Raw genomic sequence first — 9,946 nt, forward strand, 5'->3', positions numbered from 1 at the left:
GTGATTTGCAAACAGTGAAGATGTCTTTGGGGGCTCAGAAGAGAAAGTATAACAGAGGAGGATAGTCTTTGAAGAAATTTATGAAAATATTTGGCAATGAAGATATGAATTCAGTAGTAGGAGTTCGGAGTGAACTTTCATATTATTTCCAAAGATATAAAAACTGTGCTAGGCTAGGCAGAATTTACATTTCACAGGAACATGTGCATTTAATTGAAGGTCTTGATAAGCACCCAATAACTATTTCAGGTCATGCACCAATAATAACTAAAATTAAAAACACAGGGAGATGAAATAAAAATGAGACACTGACTCTTTCCCACCTATCTTTTGAAAAGAGTGAGATTTAAGGAGATTATTCAGGAGCTATTAGAGAGATAGACATTTCTTCTGAAAATATAGGAGTGAGATAAAATTAAACTGGAGTTTAAAAATTGCATGGAAATAAAAGAGAGCTAATGGTAAGAAGTAACTAGAATTATTTCAAGGGACTGACATATTCAAGTAGTGCAGAACAGGAGAAATATCACAGAACAATAACAGGATCAACTGCAGAATGCTAAACAGAAAATAAGGGATTACCTTGATAATATGCACGAGTTTAGAAAGACTGCTGTTAATCAGCTGTTTTTCTGATGATAACAGTAAAGCACAAAAACATTTAGCACAACGAGTCAGACAACAGAAAGTAAAAAGGGCTGTCACCAAGCTTAGGCAGCCTATAACAGGGACTGTAACAAGAGATCCTGTAGAGGTATTAGAAATATTTTGGAATTTCCATGAAAGTCTGTATAAAGCAATTAATAATGGAAATCAAGAAAAGGTACAAATGGAAATGTTTATGGAAGAATTAAATATGCCAAGTTTAGAGGTAGATGAGGCTCCGTTACTAATCGTTAGAATAGGAGGAGATTAGATAAAAATCATGATGTATAACAATCTACAGGAAAGTCTGCAAGAGTAGATGGTATTCCTGTGGAAGTTTGGAAGTTAGGAGGGAAAAGGCTGATAAAGATCAAGAAGGTTTAACAGTATTTTAAGAGAAGTACCAGCATCCTGGAAGAAACCAATGATAGCTGTAAAGCCTAAAGAGGGTAAAGATCCATCAGACCCAGCTTCATACAGGCCCATTTCAGTACTAGATCATTATTATAAAGTGTAAATGTCTTTAATGGTTAAACGAATGACAAAAGTAATGCCAAAATTGATGGATATGGATCGGTGTGGTTTTGCAGAGGGGAGGCAAACATTTGACAACATTAACAGAGCACCGATGATCCAGAGGGAAGCAGAATGTAAGAAGATACCCATTGCTGTTGGTGGGTCTTGATGCAAAGAAAGCATTTGACAGAGTAAGCTGGGATTTTATGAGCAATGCAATGGAAACATTTGCATTTCCTGAAAAAATAATAAGGTTGATTAGGAGGATATATGAAACATTGTGGGGTCCTCTCTGATAATTTATGCTTGAGCAAACAAACCAGGCAGTGGTGTCTCTTTTTCCCTTGTTATTTGCATTATATTTAAAACCCTTGGCAAATAAGGGACTCAGAATTTCAAGGATATAATTAGTATGTTAGTCAAGAAAAGCTGGCTCTATTTGCAGATGATATTATTTTGTACCTGACAAAACCAGAAAGAGACATTACAGTGTTATGCAACATTTTGAGACTGTTTAACATCTTTTCAGGATACAAAATTAATGAAGCTAAAACAAAGGCAGTAGCAATTAATTATGTCCCCACACATGAATTGGTTCAACAATATCCATATTTATGGGGACATGATAAAATGAAATATTTAGGAGCATGGATTAAAAATGATTCTGGTGTGACAGCTAGCAATATGTGGGAAGAGACTAAACAAAAGATTATAGAAAAACAGAAAATGGAAGCTTTATTATATGGATATGGATAGTAAGATGACAAGCAGTCAAAATGTTTTTAGTCCCTTTAGTGTTATACACAGGTTAAGCATAGTTTTATCAACTTGAAAAGTTCTGGATAGCAATAAAGAGCTGAAGTACTTGATCTGGGAGGGGAAGACAGCAAGAATCAAGTGGGTAAGCTGATTCTTCCAGTATAGCATGGCAGATTGGGATTACCCAATTTCAAGGGGCATTTCAGAGGGGTCTATATTATAAGATTGACATTTGAAAACATCGAACAACATATGGTCGACACCATATGGTTGATGTCTTCAAACATTGACTTTATAAAAAGACAAAAAAGAAAAAAGTACCCTAACGGGTTTAAACAGGGGGGGACAAGCCACCCTGCACCCCCACTACTTAAATATACCAACTCCAAGACCGCACTACATTGCAGTAAATGGAAATCTCCCCTTACAGAGATTTCCATTTACACGCTCAAGATTCTGAGCGTTCAATATTCTCGTATCGACAATGTCAGATTCGACATTGTCTGCTTTTGAGAATATAATATAGACCCTTTCAGAGCTACACAGTTAAGGCTCCTATACATTGCACAAGTAGAAAACTATAATTCAAAGTGGAAAGGAATGATGTTGAAATGGGGGAAAGCTCAAAAATCAAGGAGAGACTGAGATGTTGGATAAAGACATGTAAGGAGAATAACAATCATGCAGAATATTATATCCATAAAGCAGCAGAAAGTATCCCAAGAACTAATCAACCAGGAACCAAAAGACCAATAAAATCCAAAGGAAAACGTAGTCCAAAGCCAGCAAGGAATTTATTTAGGCAAAGACAAATAAATAAATAAATAAATAATACTGAATTGACCTAGGTTTCGTCTTCACAGTAAGACTTCTTCAGAATACCAAAAAGCATCAAAACCACACTTTATATATGTAGTTAAATAACCACAACCCCAGCACAATTCCATTAGTCAATCATTCCTAATTCCAAAGAAATACTCACATAAAGAAATACAAGTATAAATATGAATCAATATATGTAAAAAACAAAACAAAATGACACTTACATATATATCTTTTAAAAACTGACTGTTAAAAACATGTTACAAACACAAGTAATCATGACTTCCCCGTAATATGTTTGAGCCTTAATAAAGGCTTAATAGAACAATAGTCATTTAAACCAGGATACTTTTGAGCATCTAATTTGATTTGCCACCTAAGCTCACCCTAGCCCAAAGGTTCCTAGAATTTATAAACTCAAATGCTATGGGACAACTTGTTACCACTCCCACAAGAGGGGAAAACATACTGGACCTGATCATCACCAGCATGGGGACTCTAATGCTCCAGACCAGAAGTGTATCCCTCATTGGTAAGATCAGACCATAAACTAATCTCACTGGATATTCACATCCCGACTCCACCCCCTGCCCTGAAAACCACAGTGAAAAACTTCTCTAATGCAAATTTCACACTCCTCAAAACCGAGGTAGAATCCTTCAAAGCCCCCGGGCCTGTGGAAAATACGGCCCAGACCGCAGAATCCTTTATAAACGCATTCTATGAACACCTTCAGGAATGCATGGATCATGCAATCCCAAATAAAACCAAGTCCCAATCCTCCAAAGGCAGACGTCCTGTCTGGTGGACCCCAGCCATAAACAAACTATACAATAGAAGGAGGAAGCTACTACATGATAGAGCAAAATCCCAAAAAGGGAAGGCATCTCTGATCAGTATTAGCAAACAACTACGGGCATTCATAAAATCGTCTAAGGCCAGCTTCGAGAGAAAAATTGCACAGGACACTAAGGATAATCACAAGGCTTTCTTTAGTTATGTTAGGAACCTGGGTGGGAATTCCCAGATATGCTCAGAATTAGTCCAAAATGACAAAAAATACACCAAACCCACAGACATTGCCAACATCCTAGCTGACAGGTTCAGCGCAAACTTCTCCCCCCCCCCCACCAAAAGGGCAAATATCTATCCCAGCAGAGTGCTGCCCCCCTGACATCTCAGATGCTCAGTTAAGAGCTGCCCTCTCCAAAGCAAAAAACACAGCATCAATGGGACCAGACGGTGTCCCAGGCTGCATCCTACATGAACTCCAAGAAGAGCTAAAGCCAAACATAAAACTACTGTTCAATCTCAGCCTTACTACAGGATATGTAACCAAAGAGTGGCGTACAGCAACAGTGGTCCCTCTCCACAAAGGTGGTGCCTCAACGGATCCTGGAAACTATCGCCCCATAAGCCTGACTAGCTTGGTCTGCAAAGCTATGGAAAGGATCATCATGGACCTCATAAATAAAGATATTGGGGACCTACAGACACTGGATCCTACCCAGTTCGGCTTTGTTGAGGGCAGATCCTGCCTCTTAAACCTGGTTGATTTCTTTGAAACAGTCACCAAGGCCATTGACGAGGGGAAGGTGGTCCACACAGCCTACCTGGACCTCGCAAAAGCCTTCGATACAATACCCCACTCGGGCATTATAGATAAGCTCACCAGCTTAAATATAAACCCTTGTGTCACTAGATGGGTTACAAACTGGCTGAAGGACAGAACCCACATGGTTAGAATTGCTGGAGCCATGTCAGACTCCAAACCAGTTACAAGTGGCGTCCCACAAGGCTCAGTCCTGGGACCTCTCTTGTTCGGTATATATTTCTCGGAGGTACAGGCCAACACGGAAGGACTGTGGCTGACCAAGTTTGCAGATGACTGCAAACTGTGCGCCATAATCGACACTCCAGCCGACACAAGCATCCTCCAAAAGGGCCTCATAGAAACAGACAACTGGTGCCAGAGCCATGGCTTCAAGCTAAATGCCAAAAAGTGTATAGCCATCCCCTTTGGCAAAATCAAAGTGCCCACAAATTACCACATAAGTGGTAATCCATTAAGTACAGAAGAAGTAATTAGGGACCTGGGGACCCAAGTTGATAGCAATCTCTCATTTGACAACAACGTGGCCAAAGTGGTTAGAAAAACATTTTATATAGCCCACCTAATCATGAAGGGATTCACATCTAGATGAGGGGAGGTCATCGTGCCTCTATACTCATCCCTCATCAGGCCCATAATTGAGTACAATGCCCCTTTTGGGATAGACCTTACCAGACACCTGCAGCAACTGGAAAGACCCCAAAAGTACCTCACCAAGAGGATCAAAGAGCTCAAACAGATGCCATATGCTGCCCGGTTAAAGAAACTCCAGCTCTACTCAGTGGCATACCGCCTGCTGAGAGGCGATCTGTGCCTGACGTATAAAGCCATGTCCAACCCAGAATTAATGGACATGCTGCACCTCATAAAATCCAAATCCCATCAAGTACACACTTGAGAGACTTGAACCTCAGCACTGAAATAAATAGGACATGCTGGAGGGACAGATTCATAACCCAGAGGCTCCCTTCACTCTGGAATAAACTCCCAGTCCAGGTTAGGCAGAGTCCCTCATTGACTGTCTTCAAGAGGAATCTTGATGAGTGGATGGGAGATCATAGGTTTACCCTGGGTATCACTTCTGTGTCACTGTTAGACAGAGGCATAGTATACTAACCTCGAAAAAGGGTATAGCAAAATTAATTTAAAATGGGTGGCGAAAGCCAAACACACACTCTGGCTAGGCTTATAAATGCCCTAGGGCAGATAGCCTAGTATGAACCTATGAACATAAATCCAAATGAACATCCAAAGTTCTCCCATGTGGATCATATTTTATTTGTTGTAAAACACAAAACCTGAATTCATGCATGGAATTACTAGCAACATGCTTAGCCAAGGCGTTTGTAGTTTTTAAGTGCTTAATATCCAAAAGGTGTTACCTAATTCTCTCTCTAAAAGATCTACAAGTTTTCCCTATATAGAATGCCAAACACTGTTGGCATTTTGTCATATAAACTACATTTTTGGAAAAACAATCAAAATGACCTAAAATAAATATATTAAAGTCATTAACAGTAAACTTGTGACCCATGGGTAAAATACATGGACAAACCGAACATTTCCCACATTTAAAATTACCTAAAGCTCTGTTGGTAACCAAAGCCTTAGAACTAGAACACCTTTCAAAAATGTCCTTAAAAGCATAGCCCTTCCTAAAAACAAAATTGGGACATGAACCCCACTTAATCTAGTTGCAAAATACTCCAGTTTCTCCTAGTCATATTGATTAACCAATCCGAATCCCCATTATAGGCGGAAGTAAACATAAAGGGGACCCCATCATTCGATCCTCACCATTAAGTGCCCTTGTATATTGGACTATATTGAAATTAAGTATAGATTTATAAAAGCCCGTGTCCCTTTTAAGTTTAATTTCATTAAATAATTCCATACATAATTCTTTGGAATACCCTCTATTCAAAAATAATTTAATCATATACTTTAATTCATCCACAAAATCTTGGTTATCACTGACCATCCATGCTGCTCTGTCCATTTGGCCTTTGACTATACCTCGTTTTTGATGATTAGGATGCCAACTATTGTATTGCAAATATGAATTGGAGAAGGTGGCTTTCCTATAAATATTAGATCTAATACTCATGGAAGCCCTATCAATGGTCAATCTGACATCCAGATATGTTATGGAGTCCAGACTATACTCATGTAAATTTTAAAAAATCCACTGTACCATTGATGTAGTTTATAAACTCATTTAAAACATCAATTGCACCTTCCCAGACGATAAAAATATCATCCAGGTACCGCGTGTAGACCTTAATGTTTCCATAATAAACACTGGGGAACACAAAATGTTGTTCCCAATAAGCCATAATGTAATTGGCATATATGGGGGCACATGCAGCCCCCATAGCCACACCAGTACACTGCTTGAAATAATGTCCCTCAAAAAACAAACAATTGTTGACTAGCACTGCTTCCATTAATCTTACAAAAACATTAATTTGATCTTGTTCATATATACCAGTCAACAATAACTGTTGTTCCAACCACATGAGACCTATATCGTGGAATTATAGAAAACGAATTGCACACATCAATGGTTAAAAAAACAATGTTATTAACCTTAATAGTATTAACTTTCTCCAAAAAATCCCATGAATCCTTAGAAATATATGGGAAGCATTTTAATCCTTGTTTCATGATGGTCTAAAAATTGACTAATGAAATAGGTCTTACTCCTCTTGCCATTGACAATGGGTCTAAATTTGACGTTGTCTAACCCCTTATGAATTTTAGGTATACCAAAGATACCACTAACCACTGGAAATAGATTGGTCATAAATTCAAACTCTTTTTCTCTGTTATTTCCCTTTGATACAACATATCCTCCAACATGAAGTCCAACTTTTTAAAAGCAACATTAATTTCATTCATGCTGACTTCAGTATACTCATCACCATCCAGTATAGACATCATAATATTCACATAGTCATTATGATCTACTATGACCACCCCATTGCCCTTATCTGGCTTCATAATACGAATATTATCAATTCTTAATAATTCTTTAATCAATTTAGCCTCATCATCAGTTACATTGGCAGGCATATGTCTTAACGGTTGCTTAAAATGCTCCCTAATCTCTGTTTCACAAATTTTATCAAAAATAGCAACCATAGGATTCATGGGCGGATTAAATTGACTCAATTTTGATAAAAATTCCTGTTTACAGGAAACACCCATGTCACCAAAATATACTTTTAAATTCATCTTGCGTACAAATAACTTTAAATCCAATATTGTGTCAACCAAATTGCCTTTTTTGCAAGGGACGAAGGTAAAACCCATAGAAAACAAATTGACATAGTCCTCACTAAATGCATAATGTGAATAATTGAACAATTTAAAATCATGTGCCTGATTTTCCAAAACATCAGGATGGCTCAAAAGGCCACTTTTTAACTGTTTGAACTCATTACCTTCACCCAAAAACATATCCAAAACGTCATGACCATTCATACTATTAGGTAAAACCTCATCCAATGCTGTTTCCCCACACATCTGTGGCTCATGATACACAATAGACCCAGGGGATGAGACTACCCCATGTACAACATCACCATCAGAATCATATATATCAAAAAGATTATCAGTCATAGACATTTCCGTCTCATAAGCCGATATCAGAATAGAACTACTATTACTTTCAACCAACCCCATGACATTCGCATTATAATTCACAAAAAACTCAAGAGAGGGAATAACCCTATTGTCCAAAAATTCATTTACAGCTGTATCCAAAAAGGCCCTTGTATTAAGATTCCTTGTTGGCTTTGGACTACGTTTTCCTTTGGATTCTAAGAACTAAGCCAACACAGGAATGGAGAAAGGAGATTCTGTCGATAGGGATGACTGCAATTAGGGATACAGACAATAGGTAAGAGGGGCTGGAATTTATTGGAGAAAACTGGCAAAGGAACCAAGGTATTGGGAGCAAATAACTAGAGAGGGAAAGGTAATAGAATGGGAAGAGACCAAGAATTTATCTGGACTGCAGGTTAGAGATTGCCTTTCCCTATCAAGGATTGATATCGGAGTATAGGCAAAGAGAAAAGAAATAGGGAACTCCTAAACAAAAGACCAGCACTGGTAGACTTTTTAGTAGAATCTAGAACAGAAGCTGCCATTAAAAAAGGAATAATTAGTAAAGCATATAAAATATTGCATGATAACTATAAGAATCAATCAGAAAAGTTTAGAAAGGATTGGAAAGAGAGACTGGATAAGCAATTCACAAAGAAACAATGGGAGGATATATGTATGTCTCCCAAAAAAATCTAGAAGATTTAGGATTTTTGCTTGGAAATGTTTACATATATATTTTTATAACACAAGTAGATGCCATATAATTTTTCCTCAGCTACACAGCAAATGTTAGAGGTGTAACAGTGAAGAAGGAGGTACTTGAGAACATATTTTCTGGCAGTATGGTAGGTTGGTGGACTTTAAGATTCCCTGCGGGCTGCACTTTTAGAGATGCTGGATGGAAGTATTGGTGTGATAGTGGAGATGAGTTTTCTGAGCTGTGATACAGAATCAGAATTGCCTAGACATGGTAAGGCCTTGCTGTGTCTAATTATGGTGGCTGCCAAAAAAAGCAATTACTAGAAAATGGAAATCATAATGTAAACCAAGTATATTAGAAGTAGTGAATATAGTAATAGAGATAAAACAACTGGAATTGAGATCTTTAGAAAAGGGTAGGAACAAACTACATAGGAAAAATGGCAACTGTGGGAAGAATACATAACACTGGAGGAATTATGTATACAAAAGGCAGGACTTAAATGAGCTATATAATGTTTGACTGAAAATGATTGGTTAGATTGCAAGTGATGTATAATGTTTGGAACTGGGAGTGTGTCAATATATTTTGTGATGTAAACTGCTTGCAACTAGGATTGTGTCAGTGTGGTTCATTTATATAAATGTATGATTGCTTGTGTCATAAGTGATGATTTGATAAAGATGTTTCTTGATTTTTAAAAAATCAAACACCATAGCACTCCTGTAGTTTTGCAGAAGTCTTTTTTTTTTTTTTTTTGCTCCTCACTTGAAGAACTGAGAAATTTGGGCACTAATCCGTGGTATTAGGACATGGTGCTGTCTGTTGATGGTGGACTAATCAGATTTCCGAAGACCCCATATTGTAACAGTTTCTTGGAGCAGTCAAATCTCTCTCTCCAAATCTAGCCTCCTTATCACAATGTCAAAGTACCCCTCACTCCACTGTACCCTGCCATCATGCCAACATGACACACCCCCTTCCTTCATGTAAACCAAAGTAAAGTATATGTTCAGGTGCTCTCTTTTTCACTGCCTTTTTTTATCCTCTCTTCTGTATTCAGCCACAGTAGGTGCACCAGTCCTTTTCCATTTTTGTGCAGTTATCTAAAAATATATTTGCTGCTGTTCTTGATCCCCTTGGCCAGTTTGCTTTTGTCTTGTGCCTGTGTTGCCCTTACTTCATTTGTCACTCTTCTGCTTGCCTCCTTGTAATCTACATTATAACTTCTATGACTTGTATGTCTTCAACTTCATTTTACATTCCCATGTGGTGATAAT

Source organism: Protopterus annectens, chromosome 16.part0 (genome assembly GCF_019279795.1).
Source record: "Protopterus annectens isolate FY-2018-M chromosome 16.part0, PAN1.0, whole genome shotgun sequence".
NCBI lineage: Eukaryota > Metazoa > Chordata > Ceratodontiformes > Protopteridae > Protopterus > Protopterus annectens.